This window comes from Polyodon spathula, chromosome 16, assembly GCF_017654505.1.
Source record: "Polyodon spathula isolate WHYD16114869_AA chromosome 16, ASM1765450v1, whole genome shotgun sequence".
Classification (NCBI taxonomy): domain Eukaryota; kingdom Metazoa; phylum Chordata; class Actinopteri; order Acipenseriformes; family Polyodontidae; genus Polyodon; species Polyodon spathula.
In genome coordinates, this window is record NC_054549.1 from 4,650,982 (window position 1) to 4,671,005 (window position 20,024).

A 20,024-nucleotide genomic window follows, 5' to 3' on the forward strand; every position below is an offset into this window, starting at 1 on the left:
CCTGGATTTGAATAATTATCCGTAATGCACTGTGTTGTGTTATCGCAGGATAACAGTATGTGGAGTAATAAGTAAGTCAATTGCAGTGGTATTCCTCTTGTCAAATAAAGATGTTATGTAACGCTGAGGGAACACAGAGCTACATCAGGAACAGTGGCTTGAAACCTGATTCCAGGAGACCGGAAAACCTAGTTTAAGGCAACTTTGCTGTATCAAACCCCAAGTCTCACATGCCATGCAGTGACCTGAAACCAAGTTCCAAGCCATAAAGTGGCTTTGTGTTTCCTGATCTTTACTTTGTAAAACCTTTAAATGTATAAAGCAAACTTTTACAGCTAGTTTCACAGAATCTGATTAGCTCTCCTGTTGGATCACCTTTACCTAAATTAACATTAAGTAGTCCAAGTTTATTGCTAATCGGGGCCTGTGAAACCACCAGTTAAAGTTACCAGTGGACGGGTACGTTTTTATAACATTTCTGGTAAATGTATAAGAAAGTCAAATAGGTCGGTTGAAGCAATGTTTCTGCACAGTATAATTTCTGACAAGTTTATTTGGGTAAATGAAGCAAACCGTATTCTTAAATGTTTGCTCTTGATTTCTTTCTTTGTTTAAGCACATCTTTTAGTCTTAATAAAAAGTCTAGCAAAAATAGATTTTAATGTATTTGTGTTAAATACTGATCTAGAAAACAATAATAGGAACATGTAAATGGTATATCCCTTTAAGTCTCTTTAAGTCAATTTAAACTAATATTAATTAGTTATCATGCTTTGAAAATCATTTTTTCTTTTATAACTCAGAGGCTTTTTTTTTAAATCCTGTTTTATGTAATTGAATAGTTACTAGAACAAGTAGCTTCTGTGTTGTTTTTTTTTTTTTTGGGGGGGGGGGGATTCTTTGATCAACAACACTACATGTTTCCTTTCATTTAAAAAAACACCTTTGGGTATACAAGATGGAAATTCTTTGATCTGAAGTTTGTGTACCTGAAAAAGCCTAAACAGTATTTCTCAGAAATAAGGTATGACTCTCTTTGACTAGAATAGCTGATTGGTTATATTAAAATATATTATACCATATAGGAAGGGTTGTATCATGAACCACAAAATAAAAGGTATCTTACCTTTATATGACATTTCAATCATTTCAGTGATTCTCATTTCAATTAATTAAATACTATATATATACTTGTAAATACTGCAGGCTAGATCAGCTAGTGTCATTATGTTAATGAGTGCCAGCACCATCTAGTGAACACCTATGTTGGATCAGTATTCGTTTTATAACAGGATCAATGTCATCTCAGGCTTGCAACTAGAACTAAATAGCAGTTTTATCTACTAAAAAGGCCAAAGCACCTTACTACAGGCTACATGTATATCAAGAAGTATAAAAACACAATATTTAAGAATTATCTCAAATATCATTTAAGAAAAAATGAAAATATAATTTGAAGCGACTAACTCTTCTGTACAGTACATACAAGCCAGCTGGCATTATTAATCACGCTTTTAAAATGGGAATGGGGAAATGATTATTCTGCATTATATATGTGAAATCTGTCATTTGCTTTCAAAATCACATTACCCTGTGGGTATGATACAGCTTGGATGATCAGAACTACTGATTCACAAGTGCTTATTGCTGAATTCTGTTCAAGCAGGACTAACAGCAGAAGTGGTATAACAGACCATATACATGCATAGCCTTTCTAAAGGTAAACCCAAAGCAGGTTTCACATAATAGCTAGAACAAGAGAGATAATCGAGTGTACTTGGAGACATCTGTCTTGACCTGCAATCTCAGAGTTGATCCACTTAGAGGAAAATTAATTGAGTATGTGTGTGTAAAAAGAAGAGCAGAAGGATGCAACTGGAGTTTTTATTTCAGACGTACGTCAAAGTTAAGTAGAACCCGTTGGGAATGGACCAATATGAAATGCAGACTGTGAGTGGGTTTTGAAAAATGTGCCTTTCTCGTTTGCTGTTATTTTGAAAGTCCTTATTAGTTAGAATGTTTGCTTTAATCTAAAAGCTGTTGAAAGCCAAAACTTAATGCAGCAAAAGAACAAAGGATTTAGACCAGAAGAGAATTAACAGAAGCAGAAACAAAAGTAGAGGGAATGAAAGGGAACACAGATAATAAGCTTGTATTAATGGCTGTTTTTACCATGTGGTTCTTCTATAAAGTTTCTAAATAGTAACTGAAATATTATATCCTATCACCTGCACGTTATTTTGTAACATGACTGTCCCCACATGGAAAAGAAAACTATTGCAGTATATTTAATTCAAAGCACGGAAAATATATTTCAGATATATTGCAATTTATTGTATTCCTGTTTACATAGCATATGCTGTGCAGTGCAATATATTCTATTTTATATCCCCATATATTTCAGCATCCTTTCAAAGTATACATCACAATATGTTAAAGAGGCCATTTTTAATATTTCAACATATGTATGCTTTTAAATATACCTTATTTCCAAATATATTATTATCGTTTTATATATTTCTCTTTAATGTGTGTTCTATGATCCCAAGTAACCAGGAATAGGAGCTACAGTATTTTATATTTTAGCATGTAGCTGTTTACATAAAGAGCCAAGCTTAGAAAAATATAAAGTTCAAACATCAAACACAGGTTCCAATTATTTCAGTGCCTTCCTTTTAATACAGTTCTGTTTCTGAAGTATATGATTGACCTCGGCCAGCTTTTGGGTGTATTAAACTCTTATTTATCCTTCTATTAGCTTAGTTTTCCTATTTCAGAGTAAGGTGCTAAAGAGGTCTCTGGAGAGTGTGAACTCGTATTTGAAAATCAATGAAACCTGGTCTGTCTTGCTGTGGAGTTTTAACATATTGATCACCTTGCAATGTCTGTACTGTCTTTGGCAAATCTGTATAATCCACAAGCTCATTATTGTTACCCAACTTGAAAATTACCTGTATTGTGCACCACAGGCTGGAATCCCTCCATTCATTTCCAAGGCAATTTCCAGTTATAGTTCTTCATTTCTTACCTATGTACATTTGTGCATACTGGTGTTGCCAGGGGGACGGGTTAATGGTTACATCCTGGTGTGCCAGCTGAACTAGGAACCCATTTGAGTTTACTTCTTAAAAATATGCTGTGATAACTGAAACTTAAAATGATACACAGTACAAAAAGGATCTAAGCAAGACGAATACATTAACATAATTGCAACAGTTCACATCCACACCAAGTTGCTGTCAGGTTTAATATTATATGTGAGGTTGTATTTTTAAGGTAAATTGGAATCTGTCTCTGCTTGTGTGTCTGCCTCATGGAAATGTGAAATGTATCCCTTTTGTGAATAGTGATCCATTCATGTATTAAGGGTCTCTGTCCCTGTATATATTGTATATACATACAGCCAGACAGACAGCATTTGGGAGTGTAAGAATGAACACTGACAGTAGGAGCTGTCCACTTTGACATTGGTTGACAAGGTGCTGGAAGCGTTGAGCGGGAAAGACATGACCTCCCATTGTCTGGTGGTGCTGAAAGCCAGAGAATGAGACTGTTCATTTTTTTCCCTTTCTTTCAGGTTTGTCACGTATAACAGCAAAGTTCTAGACCCTTTGTGTCAGTTTTGACAGGTGTTTGCTGTTTTGTTTTTCAGGCTGCTCTTCATGAAATAATCGCCCGCAGATGCAGTAAAAAGGTAAACCTTAGTTTCCTATCTTTTTTGTTGGCCTTGTCACATGATTGAGAAATCAACCCTTTCACACGTGAGGCAGAGTGGGATTCGATGCTTTGTGGGAGCTGCAACAACAGCAGTTAACTAAGATAAAGACACCCATTGGCTGACCTGGCCTACATTACATATTGTGAAAGGCAGGTAACTAGAACTGAGGAGCTGCTCAAAGCACATTGTAAAATAATATAGAAGTCTGCTAAGAAAGAGAGAGAGAGGGAGAGAGACAGAGACAGAGATCAGAGACACAGAGACAGAAAGAGAGACAGAGACAGAGAGAGAGACAGAGACAGAGAGAGAAAGAGATAGAGAGAGACAGAGAGAGAGAGAGAGAGAGAGAGAGAGAGAGAGAGAGAGAGAGAGAGAGAGAGAGAGAGAGAGAGAGAGAGAAACAGAGAGATTGTGCTTCTGCTTGTGTCTGCTTGCAAAAAAACTGGCACTGGTGTCCATGTTTTATTTATTCACAGCCAGTACACAGTAAATGCAGTTTTCAGGGAAGCTGCAATACCATGCACCACCACTGAGCCCCCAGCAACGATATCACCACATTTCTTTTTCACACAGACCATTAAAAGCCTAGTTGTTTTAATGTCTCTGCCACACGCCTTATCCCAGACTGATACATATTAAAAACAAAACATTTTTGTAGTTGCAAGAGCCATTCAGAGTCATAAGATAAGTGGGCATTAAAAAATAATTGCAAGCTTCTTACTCTTTTAAATTGTTTTGTAAAGGAGCAGAGTTATCCCATGGCACTGTAAACATCACAAGCAAGTGTACAAATCATATAAAAGTTCATTGGGAGTCTGTAGGTCACACAGGGATTCAAAGGGTTAGCAGGTCATTGTAAGGGTTGTAAATTACATTCTGTTTAAGATCTTTTTTTTTTTTTATTGAATAAGTTTTGTGTTTTAATTTCTAATGCTAATTTCATTTATCATACTTCATACCAGGCACTTTCATTTGATCAAAAGCATATCATTCAATAGAATTACACAATCCTAATTGAATAGAAGGATTGGACTTCCTTGTGATGGGTTATGTTTTGAGCATAATTGTCAAGGGGGTAGAGTATGTATTTCGTAATGGATCACATCATAAAACTAAATTTAATAAGAGCTTATTGTCTAGGAACTTGAAATAAATTAAACATTTTAATACTAATACTAAATTGTCTTGCTCAATGTCTTCAAAAGCAATGTAGACAGAAAAATTCACTTGAAGTAATATCATGTAAATTGAAGTGATTGGACATGAGTGGTACCAGATATACCACTTATACTTGTGATTTAATTGTATTTTATATTTTGTATCTTCTTACTAAGTACAACTGGTACACCAGAGTGTTACCGTTAAACTGTCCCCCTGCAAAACCCAGTGGGTAAATAAAGTATCAAGCTTATTTGATGTGCTATTTCTTACTGATGTATTGATTAGATTGTTATTGGGAGGCAGGTTAATGCTGAACCAGATAGTAAAGAGCAGTGCTTTGTTTCCGAGTTTTAAAAAGCCACCAGGACTAAAACAGAAAAAGCCATACAGAGTGTTTACACACCAGGCAAATACATTAGGGAAGATTTCATAATCATACCAAATTTCTCTTAATTCAAAAGAGAATTTCCCTTTATCTTTTGTCCCTTGCCTTCGAGGGGCTATTGAATTTAAAGGTGAATCTGAATGCGGTGTACCCAAGCATGGCATCTCTTGGGTTGTACTTCTTCGTGAGTCACTGATTACTCCAGAGAGCCCGGCAATGCTGCTCAATCAGCTTGAAAGACCTCCTTCAAAGGGATTAGTAACTTTTTCAATTCTCAACTTAAAGCTAAGGCAGAGGTCAGTAACAGAAGAGAGTTCCTGTGCTAGCTTTTCCAGTTCAGCGGCTGCGTTGCAATGAAAATCTGATTGATCTCAAGCCCAGTACCCATTATAAATTGATTACTTTGTTGTCTTGGTCTTCCCCAACATGGAGAAAAATTAGGTAAAATGTCTTCAAAATGTTTGTTTTTTTTACCACAAAAATGAAATACAAAGCTGTTTTATATGCATGAACATGACACCTACCCTGGAACTTTATTCTTCACCATATGTGGTGTATGTACCACATTGCAAAATGCAGTACGGGAAGGCACCAATAAGTATTATAAATAGTGGCTATGCTTACACTATATTGCCACAAAATTGTTCTAATATAACAGTACATGTTTTTATTCACTGATAAGCCCTACTCTTTATTAAAAAGCATGACTGTTAACCATCTTAGAAGTACAGAGGGTGGGAAAATTATTGGTAAAAACTATTGCAAGACAACATTTCCTTATTAATCAATTAACAAAGGTGTTAGGGCTGCAGGTGGGAGAGACTCTGACAGGTGAAACAGTTGAGTCTCCCGAGTGTCTTTTAGAACAATTTGCAACCTCTGGCTACTTTCGGGTTTTAGAAGAACTGGCTTAAAGTAATGATCTGTATTAGCAGTGTATTAACTCTACAGTCTTGTGATTGGTTTTGTTCACAGTACTTAGTATAAAACTTTTCTATCACAACGCTCAAGGAGGAATGCGTCCTCTATTTTAAATCTTCAGAGAAGATGAAACCTCTGTCTGTTGTACACAGATATTGTTTTCCTCAATGTGGTTGCAGTAGCGTATCCCCTGATGCAAGACTGCTGGATTACATTAGGTAAGACTTGTCCTTGTTACTATTAAAACAGGTAATGGGAAGCAGGCTTACAGTCAGGCAGTTTTACCTTCTAATACCTATTGCTTTATTTGTTTGTTGCATTTATGCTTTGATTTGTTTTGTTGGTTTTTTTTTCTGCATGAATAAAACAATTTGCAAAACTAAATATTTGATTTGGCTCCACTTGAATTAAAAGTGATATTTGAAATATTGATCTTATGACTCCCACTGGAGAGACTATGACTGTTTTGTTTACATCAATTGAACCTCAGTTTTTTTGTGAAACTATATTATTGGTTAGTGCCAGTATGGATCTTTTCAAGAAGCTATTCAACTCTCACTTAGGGGTAATGTACTTTAATTTTCTGTGAGCTTCAGTATTTTATCATGGGGTCCTAGGACCCCAGAACCCCATATTTCATATTAACCGATATAATATGTGTGACAGTAGTTATGACAGCCTGAAATGGAAATCTCTTTTCTCTGTACATACGATTTTAGGTGTCATGACCTTACTAAATAACATTACACGTTGTCATTGTGGAAAACCAAAGACTATTCAATGGCTGACAGCATGGCCTGCCTTTACTACCTGCTAGAACATGTGTGGAGTTTTTACAGTCCAATATAAGGATGGTCAACTATGGGAGTGAATGAGATTAATTGGCCCTAGCATGAGCTACTGTTTCCCTCGTTATGTATAACTGCTTGTTCCTCTGCCCAGCTGTGTGTTTAATAACATGTCCTACTGATTCTATTTGGTGGCTCCTGTCTGTTTTCTCTCTCTGCCAAATTACTTGTACAGGTCTTGCCCCTAAACTCATTACACTGCCAGCTGGTCATTAGTAGCAGGCAAACAAAACTTTTCAAGTGTTGTCACTACTTCATTTAACTCAGTTAGTTACATATCCATCTAGATATTTCAGGAAGAATATTAGGGCAGCACCAGGCCTTGGGGAAAAGAGTTTAGATAATGCAACACAAACCAGATACATACATTGGAATTCTAATGCTTAGTAAATATACTTCAGGTCAGCTACAGATTAAAATGTTTGTTACTGGCTGCCATAACCTCTGACCTCTAACCCAAACAGTTTTGTCTGACATTCTACTTATAAAGATTTTTAAACAAGCATTAGTTTGTTTAAAGTAAACTGCAGCTTTAGCAAAGCTTTCAGAGCCTCGAAGACAATGAAAAAATTCCTTAAATTTTACCTGTCCGGGGATGGAAATAAGGCTCCCATTTCATAGCTGTTTGATCCATTCCTGGTTTTACTATGAGTTTAATAACCTGAGCTTGTCATCTGTACACTGGGGCTAATCAAGCTTGTAGTAAAACCTGGCGTGGGTGAAACTGCTATGCAATAGTGTGGCAGGCTGGCGAGTGGATAGAGGCCCAGAGACAGACTGCAGTTCAAAAAAATAACTATTTTATTATAAATAAACACAAAATGAAAGGGCACAAGGGCCCAAACAAAACAATTTAAACACAAAGAAAGACAAAAAGCAAAATTTACAAAAATAACAATCTCCAGGCTGGGCAATGCCTTCACTGGAATCAAGCTCTCCAAACAACCAAAAAAAAACCCAACCTGCTTCCTCAGCTCCCTCTCCCCAAATGAGAAGCAGAGGCCTCCTTTTATATCAGGTGGCTGGGCGCTGATTGATCGTTAATCAACCTAATCAACTAATCAACCCCAGCCACCTGAACATAATAAACCCAGGCAGGTAGGGGAAGTTAACCCCATCCCTGCCAATTTAAAGGGCAGAGCTTTGCTCTGCCACAAATAGGAATGTGATTTCCGTCCCTGCTGTCATGCACTTCAGTTTCTTACGTAGATCTCACATGAGCAATCATTGGAAGGCAAACTCATGTTATAGCAAACGTGTTAATTTCAACAAGAAAGTGTTAGTTACAGACGAGAAAATGTGAAAGGTGTCATTATATATATATGTACCATTGTGGAACATAAATATAAAACATTGTTTAATTACAAAATGGCATAATCCACCTCATTGTAAGTCTGCTCAACATGTGTAATGCGTGAACATTATGATTATGTTGACAGGTTTCAGAATGTTTTCGAAGGGGGGAGAGAACACAAAAATAGCATCCAGGTGTGATCAACAGCTGCAACTTCCTTTTGAAGGAGTTCAGACAGAGTGGGATGTCACAAACACATCTGATTTAATATTGCATGACATTCCAATGCTCCACACAATTAAGGAACAGTCAGTGCTGGGTATAGAGGCATCCATCCACACATTCATGCCCAGTATCTTGTCAGACCTGCATTAGTGTCCACGGTGATTACACAGTATATGGACACACAGTATTGAAAACCACATTTTGATTTGCTTCTTTTTTGGCACCGAGGCCAGGTGGAGGGTGGGGGTGGAGAGGAGGTTTAAATAGACCTTGCTTGAATGCTATTGAATGCTGCATGAAGGTTGACATTAATGTGGGCGTGGTTGACTTCAGGTGGTGATTTCAATGCATTTTCCTGTCAAACAATCATTTTTGTAGCAATATTTAAAGTGTCCTGCCTAAAACTTTGCATATCTTTACATGCAATGTGATGTATTACTAGATCCACTCTTGTCAAATTTTAATATACACACATATAGTTACAGCAGTAACTCATTCGCCTGTAGTTTTCCTGTAGTTGACTGTAAGCTGATGCTAAACATATTTGCTGCATTACTGCTGGAGTGGTCAGTAAAATCTGCTCAATACCAAATGTTAATTTATTCTACTCCACAGCATCAAGATTCCTGAGACAGTTCCCCAGGTCCTTTAAATGTACAGCAAACGTTACTTTCCCCAACTCTGCTGGAACGCAATGGGACTAGTCTAAAGTGTGGATATTGTACTTTGAATGTTATTTCCTCTGTGCCTTTATGTTTCTATTAAAAGCTGCTTCTTAATCCTCTTAGTGTTGTTTCCTTGCCGGCTTGTTCCTAATATGATTTCATTAGGACTACCTTTGGATAATTAAATCGTTTCAGTGTCTTATACTGAAAAATGAATAAAGGTGTGTGGATGAACATATCAGCATATCAGCTCTGCATGGAGTTACCGAGACAAGAATACAGGTCTGTAGTGTTGGAAAACTATATGGTGTTTCATAGCATTGCTATATCATTGCTATGTCACAATGAAAAGGGTACCATTGTGGTAACATTCTAATTCTACCATTGCCAGTTTAGCATCATAGTTTTGCTATTACAGTGTCACTGCCAGCACTGTCATTGAAGATAATGTGCTAGAGTAAGCCTTGGTTAGTCATAAACAGGGTTGTGGGGGTTTTTTTTGGTAAGAAATGGCTTATTTCAATGCACATCGCTGCCTAAAAATAGATATTTCACAATATTTTACAATTAAACATAAAGCAGAAAAAAATAGCATTTTTCATATAAAAATTGATCACTTTTCTCTACACTTAATACACACTTTTGTAATAAAATAAAAAAATAAAAACAACACAGACATGTGAAACTTCCCTTCTTGCACTGGACAGAGCGACCTTTACAGAAATATTTACCAAAAGTTGTTGCAGCTGGTGTCTTTTTCGCTGAAGACATTTTAAAGAAATCTCACAACTCTATGCAAAATCAGGGGTCTCCAATCCTGGTCCTGGAGAGCCAGTGTCTCTCCTGGTTTGTGTTCCAACTGTACCCTAAATTAATTAATTGGACCAATTAAGCTTCTAATAAGCTCTTAATTTGTCCAATAAGTAATGTAGGGTACAGTTGGAACAAAAGCCAGGAGGGACACCGACCTTCCAGGATCAGGATTAAAGACCCCTGTGTTAAATTATTTACAGGAAGCAAACTAAACCAGCTGCCAGGGTAGTGCGTCAGTAAAGCAAACGTTTGCTGTATTTATTTTTAAGTGCTAAAATCTATGTATATTTCTTTCAGTACTGCATATCACACAACAATGGGTACATTTCATGAAAATCTGTGATAACAGTGCAAAAAATGCAGGCTTAGTCATAAGAAAAACAGAGGGGTAGGAGTGTTTGCAAATTAATTCCAAGTCCCAAATCTCAAACACTGTGCTGGACTTCCAGTAAATAGAGTGGATCTAGCAGCACAGTCCCTCTTCACCATTGTAGGGCGATGAGGGATGCAAAATCCTTTGGAAAATCCCCATTTCCAACCTTCTTCCTTTGAATAATACAGCAGGACAAATTGAACAACAACTTGGCTTTGTACAAATCACAAATACGAACCCATGAGAGTTTCAGATGATTAATGATTCCATTTATAGCGAACGCAACATGAAAATATTGCTGTCCTCCCCGTGGAATCCTCCAAGGAAAATCACGTCATTAGATGTTACCTCGTATCGAGAAGTCAAGCACACACACACTCACATTAGAGTTGTAATTCAGCTGGGGAGCGTTAAGACATCTAAGAGTGTCCATCACTTCTCTTAATTAGATCAGAAATCCCTTTACAACCTCACCAGCGGAAGTTATTTATCTCTTTCCCTTCTTAATCAAATGATACACATGGCCCAGATACTGTCTACAGACTGTAAATGAAGGCTTGCTAGACGGCAGTACTGTATTTGCATGCTGAGCAGAGCTCCCACATCTTGGAACACCTTAGCTTTTGCAGGTGAACATGAGTTTAAATGGTAACAAAATGATCTATTTCAGGATGTTTCAGAGAAAAGCCTTTCTTCAGCTGTTTTGTCTGAAACCTCTTGTGTCCATCCAAAAGAATATAATATATGTATTGTGTATATTAGGTCTGATCTTCGAGCTTCATTCCGCAAATCTCTATAAATAAAAAATAAAAGTAAAAGCTAATTTGTGGATTTTTACTGCAACATCATTGTTAATAAACTCTTAGACATTTGTGGAAATGTACTCCAAATCCACTGACCAAATGGTTTTTAATCTTCTACTGCTGAAAGTTGAGAGACACAGGACAACTGGGGCTCTATTATCCACTGTGTTGCAATGATAAGGCATGACTTATTTAATTGAATGACTTGAGTTTCTGTCACTGCACCTGTTTCATATTTTCCTTTACTCTTATATGGAATTTATTTTCATATTACTCATCCCTTAAACTGGGATATTTATTAATGAAGGGACATCATCAACCCAATAAGAGAAAGGCTTATATCTAGGGAATGAAACCAAACAAACTGGTCTGCTGAGCACTTCCAAGGCCAGACTACTGAAGACTACGATATACAGCATGAACAGCACAATATCCTATTACAGTATAAAACTCACCGAGATCGTAGAACACTGTGGTTTTTAATTGCAAAAACATCTCGTTAAACACTGTTAATTTATTCCAGCCCATGACAGTGAGACTGCTGTACCATCTCAAAATAGCTACAACATTTTACTCACCCCACTTGCAGCTTCGCAATGGGATTTGTATATAAAAGTCAAAGATGATGTGCACTGCTGTAAACACTTGGATACAGCCTAGTATCTCTATAGCTGAGAGTTTGGTTACTCTGACAAAAGACAGGGAAGGTTTGGAGTTTCTACAATATGATATGGATGGTGTTTCAACAAATTAAATAAGCTTAGGTAATATATATAGTTTAGTAATACTGTGCCCTTACAGGAAAATGCTATACTGTGCCCATGAATAAACCCTAGCTATGCTAGCAGCTATGTAAAATTGATATTGTCAAATCATTTGTTTTAGTCCCAACGTGGTGGACAACTGTCATAGTACTTCAATGGATTTTAGTACAGTAACTGCTGTACCATCTCCCCAGAGTCATGTTCTGTAATAAGGAGAAATGGTAGCTACAGTAACAGCTGCCACTGGTAGAGTGGTACCACCAGGAATGGTCTTGCTAGGCTTCTTCAATCCGTACTGCACACGTGCACTAACAGTATCTCAATACTATTTTCTAAGCTGTGTAGTAAGGATCGCTATGGAACACATGTCTACTCATGATCCCATCTGATCTTCTTTTCTCTGACATTATGCCAGGATTTAAACTAAACCCCCTAACTCTTGCTTGTTGCACTTTGGTATGCTTAAATGAACAACAATGACAAGAGGGGAGAGTACATGTTTATGCAACTGTTTTCTATTCGTTTCTCCAGGCGCTTTCACAAATATCAGTAAAAGAGGCACGAGCCATGTATTGCACCAGTGTGCCCTGCAGGCTTTAGTGAGCACCACTGATCAAACAGATCATTCTTTAATGAGGATTTCCCAGTGCCTACAGAAGTGGTCCCCAGGGGAGGAGGAGAGGGGGGTGATGTTCGGGGAACCCTCCCACCCACAGATCGCAGCGAGGAGCAAAGGGAGCTAAAGTTTAGAGAACATTTTGTGTCAACCAAGATCAGAGAAGAAAAACTACCCCACAAGAGTGCAGGTAAACTTGGAGCTAAACTGCAGCTTTTAAGTAATTGCTTAAATAGTATATAGACAGGGTGAATCAGAAAGGACACCAGTGGCAGCAAATACAGTAGACCTTTATAAGGGGTACAGCAGGTTCGGTATTATAATAAAGTGGGTGTGTCACAATAACAGGAACTGCAGCCTGCAGGAAAGTAAACATAAAAGGTTGGGAAGTTCAAATAAAAACCCATAAGAAAGGTTTCTAAAGCAAACAAAATCCCGACGAGATTCTCTTAACAGTCTAACTCTGTGGTTTCAGCACCACCTGACTGGACAGTTCCATTTGGGTTTCTGCTTCACTTTCAGCACCTTTCACAATAGTGTAGAGTGAACAGCTGCTGTTGTCAGTATGTGGGGCAATCCCCACTCCTGCAAAGCATTCTCTGCCCCAGCTTGCAATGACACATATGTATGTGGGCTGCCACCCTTATTGTGTGGAAGAGCCTAATATATTCCGCACTAGGTGTACTCAACATAACCAATAAACATACAAGGCAGATGGTCTGAGCAGACAACCCTGCCATAGGTGTTATAAAGAGATTTAAAGGAATCATTGAAGACAGTAATTTGCTAAATATTTTTTGGAAAAAAATTCCTTATGGATGTATCCTTTTTGAGTCACCAGAAGCTAATCTTTAATGATTAAAATAAAAATAAAATGCACATTTTTTTTTTTTTCTTTTTTTTTTACACGGTGTTGCTTCTTAAAGTCCAGATTTCATATTTGTTTAGTTTTTTTTAGAACATACATAAATCTGTTTCAAATTAATCTTATCAACTGTTAAGCAAGCAATTATTATAGCATCTAATTTAAAAAGTTTTTTAAAGCCCACAGATCTTCAAATTATGAGCAGGGTGGTCATTATCCATTCTAAAGCTTACTAGATTTTAGAATCCTGAAATGTACTGTTAACAGTGAAATACACTTCAAACAGCCTATGTGATCCAGTCCAAAAATTAAAAATTTGAGTGTCCCCAGCTCAAAAACAATTGGTTTATGATAGCATTAAAATGCTCCCTGTTGATAATTAACCTGGTCTTTCATTAAGTCTCCTCACCTTGACCCTAACTGTTGGTGCAGTCAATCATCAAGCAGGTAATGACTGCTGTCCTGATGCTTAATCACAGTATAGTTTAACCTAGATGACAACACAAATCAGAAAACATCAGCTCTCTAGGTTTCCTTTAAAAAAACAGAAACTGGAAAAGTATATTTTAATTTTGGTTTTGTTTTCTGAGCTGTAACATTACTCAAAGATTTCATTTTAACCTCCTTATGCTGCGAAAGCAGGTTTAAAGGGGAACAACGCAAGTGTCTATTCAACCACCTCTTAGACGGTAAACAAACTAGATGATTAACAAGGTCTACTTTCTGATAAGGTAGGGTGGGCAGAAGGCTTAACTATGAAGATGTTTATAATAACACGCAAAGAAATGTTCTTAAGAAGTTTTAAAGACATTTTGCAATAACTTGACTAAAAATCCATACTTAACTATATGTAGATCAATGTTTGTTTTCTTGTAGGATCTAATTTATTAAGTTAATTTTAATACGCATGGAAGCTTAATTCATTCTCATTAGCAGAAAGTCCCCATAGTTTGCTGAATATTAGATAATTCACATAATTTTCCAACTCCAGCTGTTTTTGAACTTGACACTTATAATGAATCTACATGCAAGTATACAAACACATTTTTCTATACGTCCGCTGTTTCCCGGCCATTGCATCTGTGTCAATCTTAAAGTAAAGTAGATAAGAATTGCACTTTGGTTCAAGAGATGGTCCCTATTGTAGAATTTCTGCCAGCTGGCTGTGTGCTGTGAATGAGGTTTCTGGCAAAAGAAGGTACTTAATGTACCAATATGGATTTGTTTTTAATATACCTTTCTGTTTCCATGGCAAAATTGAATAGCTATTTCATCACTGAAATGTGTTTGTATTTTAGTTTCTAAAACTGTTTCATTTTTTCATTAATAGGTAGGTAACACTTAAAGTACTTTAGTTTTAAGTACTGTAGTTCTAAACTTTTAAAGAAAGGAAAGAAAAAAGGCTCAGTGAGAGTGGAGTGACTATTTAATAAAACGGATGATCTGGCCTGAGGGTGTGTTTTACCATTCCAGAGCTCCTCGCACTACCCAAGCAGAGATTAATGTCGACTGTCAATCACCTCTGGCCTTTTCATTTTTCAATGCACCTCAGCGGCGCACTGCACCAAGCTGGGCTTCATGAGTTTCCATTAAATAAACCATGAGCGTGAGAGAGGAGCAGGGGATAAAATGTGTGGGACTGGGGGACTGGAGCCCACCTGAAAAACTTTCCATTTCCACATCAATACCAATCATAATAGATACATCTGAAATATTACCAGGAAAATCCCTTTGAGAGGAAGTAGCTCATTTTTTTACTTGGGCAAAACAACTCTGGTTGCATTATACGTTATACATTCTGCACTTTCAAATAAGAAAATTCATAAACGTTGGTTATTTAAGACAGCAGTTGTGACCGCTAGTGTCCGACAGTCCCCAATTGTTCAAGTCTTACAGGAATAAAGATATTCTAAAACTGTTGTTTTCCCATAACGTGTAAAATAATATTAAGAAGCAATGTTTTTTTGTAGTTTTGGGCAGTTCTAGGTAGTTGTCTTTTTATCCTGCGCACCCAGGTGATTATTCCAAAGGAAAACAGGGGCGAACCTAAATATTGACATACAGTAGTTTCATTCATTCAAAGAACCAACATCTCTAACAGTGTCTGCGAATCACTTAAGTGTATGCATGTCTTTAAAAATAAATACAATGGAAGATTTGGTATTGAGATCCAACACCATTTAGATCAACGGTGGGGAGGAAAGAATTCGTCAGCATTAATTCAGCACTTTGGATAGTCCTCTAGATATGACTTGCTTAATTTGTATCCTGTTGTAAACAAAGGTTAATTGTAGTACATTATAATTAACTGCCTTGAAATAAATACTTTATGGTGTGGTGATTAAATCCAATTTGAATGAAGGCATTCTCAATTAAAAGCGCAAACAAAAATGTTGATGGAGAACTTTTTTTTATCACTAAAGGTAATGAAGGGCATCCTCATTACATGAGTTATATTTCAGGTAAAATCAAGCAGACAAACAGTTCTTTTACCCAGTGTAGTATCAGATGTTTTAATTTAATTTGTTTATTTCAAATTTGCACTTTGAGACCTATAGTATGGTTAGGGCTGTATTTTTTTACAGTTTGAAATGGCTTATTTAACTGTCTAAAAATAGGTATTTCAAGATATTTCATGATTAAACATAATATTTATTGAAGCAGAACAAAATAGTAGTTATTAAAGATCTAGTGTTATTAAACAACAATTGTTCCTAAATATTTAAATACTTACCTGAAAAACAATAAATGCTATGTTGTAGAATATTTCGTTGTTTACAGTGTGTCCATCTTTTTCACTATCAGTGAATTATCAAACAAAATAAAAACATAAATAAATCTAAAAATAACAACAGACATGTCAAATGTCCCCTTCTTGTACTGGATGAGAAAATATTTCCAATCTTTGAAGCAGCCGATATATTTTTCATTGAAGACGTTTAAGAAATCGTGCAGCTCTATGCAGTGTGTTTAATCATTTTACCAGAAGCAAACTACACACTAAATGGTAGTGCATCAATAAGGTATATTTTTTATTTTAAGTGATAAAAAAATATGTTTGCACTATTCTTTCAGAAATGGGAATTTTGACATGGGAACAACATATTACACGGCAGTGGATTAATTTGACAGAAACTGTGAAATCTCTGATAACTGAAAAAAATACAGCCTTAAATATGGTGAATAGAAAGGCACGAGAATGAGATTTATGAAAACTTTTGCTTGCATTACACTGCAGTATATCTTTTCTGATGAAACACTATTGACATATTTTCTAATGAGACAAATTCACCTTTTTCTTCAGCAATTTCACTAAGAGCTGTCTGGATCTAGCCAGAGTAGGTGTATGCAAATAAAGTCTTGTTTGCAAGTAAACAATTAACAAAATAATAATCTGTAATTCACTCTGATTTTTGATAAACAAAGCATCTGAAATGAGCTGACAAAAAAAATCTTCACCTCCTCCACAGAGCATGAAAGGAAGTTGCAGGTGTTTTATTAATTGACCTGTCATTAATTAGCAGCGGTCTTAACAAAGGGAAAAACAACAAAACTGATAACACTTAAATCCAATAAATCCATTTTTTAAAGGTCTGACTATAATTCTAATAGGCAGCAACACAACATGCCTCCAGTCTTATTCTTTGCCAGTGAAATTAACGTCATCATTGATTTCTCCATCTCAGCTCTGTTATCTAAAGTGATGGCCATATTACCTAATCATGTACTTTGCTGCCTCTTTATAACACTGTAGTCAGCAGCTATTTGTGTTACACTGGGGTTAAAGTGCTAGTGGAATGGCATTCTGGGGCATTTGGGAGCAACAGCCATACTGGTTTAGAACTGGTTCAATGGTATCAAGGGACCGCCTTATAAAGGAGGAGCACTGAATAGGACAAAGCATTAAGCAGTTTAATTGTTCTTGTTTAGTTTTAAAAAGATTTTGATGCAAACTGATTTTCCCCCGCTCAAGAACAGAGTGTTCGGAAAAGCCCACTTGTGGTTATCAGCTTGATTCTTCTTTTTATGGAGAAATGCTGGCTTAACATAAGCCGCTGTTTTAAAATAAAATGAAAGTGTTGCTACCAAGTTTGCGCAAATGCTATTATCTATTGCATTTAACTTTTTCAACGTTGCAGGAGCCAATCATCATCTTCTAAACATGTCCTCTAAAAAACATAAAGATTAGTACTACTTTTAAGTGTGACTGTTTTATGGATAAACATGTATTTGAAGTGCATGGTTTAGTCAGTACTTGGTTTGGTTGCTTGCATTTTGTCTGACACTCTTGAAGTGCAGCAATTGCAGTCAAACTCTTAACTTTACAGCCACTTTTGTGTGTAATATTCCTCAGCCGGTTTGCTGTTTGCTGCAGCAGTTTGCCTGGAGGAGATCCGACCCGTGGCTTTGATCTCCAGAGGTTTCCTCAACATGAAAGAAAAATGACATTCTTTGAAGATTAGCATTGTGTCTCCTTGAAGAGCTGTTTGATATCAGGATGTGATGCATGTTTTATTTTGAGAATGCATTAGTGAACTTTTTTTTCGTAAAATTGAAGTCAATCAAATGTGTATTTTTGTGGTGCTTTCAGGAGCTACTTGAATATAGTCTGCTGTATTGAGCATATTTAGAAGCATCTGTTGAGTAATAACTGGAGAAAATGATACATTTGAGTGTGACAAAGCTATTTTTTCTACTTTTAATAAATATTATTTTTAATTGAGAAATATCTTAATATTTTACTCTGAGTGGTTCTTACAGCAATCATTCAGCTGCTGGGAGTTCAGGAGATGCTCTCCAGCTGCTGCCTGCTATAGATATATGCAATGCAGGCTAGAGCAGTCAAATTAGCCTTACTGTACATTAGTAAGTGCTAGCACCATCTGGTGCACAGCAGTGTTACAGCAAAACACAAGGAAACTTGATCCATGTCACTGGCTCTTGCTCCAGCAAAAGGGTGACTATAAAAAAAAAAAAAGTTTATTTAGCATTATACTGTGAATAGTCTCTGTATAAATATTTGTAAAACTATAAAATCACAACCATTGATTTATCACTATTATCCCCTTATGTTCATTGCATTGATTTTAAAAATTGTAACAATTAGTAAGTAAAATTCTGGTAAGAACCACCTTAAATAAATAAACATATTATAATCTGTGTGCTGTACTGTACCACTACACTTGGGCAGGCATTCAATCTGTTCTGAAATGTATTTTGAAACACATTAGGTTATTTTCAAATGTATTTAGAATTTCCAGAGATCTATTTGAACTGCCCGATGGTGTATTTGAGCAGTGAAAATGTCTCTCTTTTTGATGGCTGACAATCTAGCCTCTTGCATTGCAATGTGCAGACAGACAAAAGAACCCCAGCTAAATATCCCATTTAAATGCATTGAGTATTTGGAGATAAAATAAATAAATAAAAAATACAGAACTTCACTGGTCAAAATAATGAATGGAGAAGTCACCCACAGTGCTGGCCATGTGAGCATGAGAATGAGTTTTGTGACAATCAGCTATCGATGGCTGCTGTGTGTTGGCTTCAGGGATCTCAGTAGGCAACTTCTTGATTGCGCTCCAGAGAGGTGACCTGACCAATCAGCTAGGGGTAATTGAAGCCATCCTGGGGATTGTGAAGGTCAGGAGGTCATTCCGCTAGGCAACCCCCAGTCTTCTGGAGTAAAAACTAAAGCAGTTACAAAAGACCGTGCACAATTCCTTAGCCAGTATAGTGGATAGACAAGCAATAATATGCATTGTTATAGCCATTAGTCAAAGAACTTTATTATATTTTACAGGAATCAACAGGGTCCCACAAAAGCATTGCATGGAAGGGCTTGCCAAAAACTGAAGTTGTACTGTATATCTACCATGAATTGAAATGTCCAGTAAGCTAGCCAGATTCTAAGCTCTATTTCGTTCTTAGCGCCCTCTAGAAGAACATATTGTTTTTCAATAACTGTTAACAGCTATCTTACTAACATATGTGCCCAGCCTAGTGGTGTCACGTGACAGGTTGGAATGGGTAGGTAATATCAGTGATTTTAACTAATTTACTTTGTATTATTTTGAGTTTATTATCACATCTCAGTGGCTTCTTAAAACGCTCCTGCACCCTCAACAGAGCTTTCAGCTTGTCTTAAAAGTAAAAGTTTAAGAGTGGAGAACAAACTTTGTTCTAAATTGCCATTTTTATTTGAGGAGTGTTGAATGGCAGCTTTGAGAATCAATTAGTCACTGTATTAATTAATTAGTTACAATCTGCTTCAAAGAAAAGTTATCGAGAACTCTCATTAAGGGAATAGCTTATATATATATCTATATATAGAATATAATATATATATATATATATATATATATATATATATATATATATATATATATATATATATATATATATATATATATATATATAATTATTATTATTATTATTATTATTACAAATACAGTTTGCTTTCAAATCTCTGGAACACACATCAGAATGTATTTACCCAGGAGTCAAAGAAATGGAGAATGACAATAAACAACCAGCCTTCCTTGACATTAGCACTAACACGTATCATCAGAT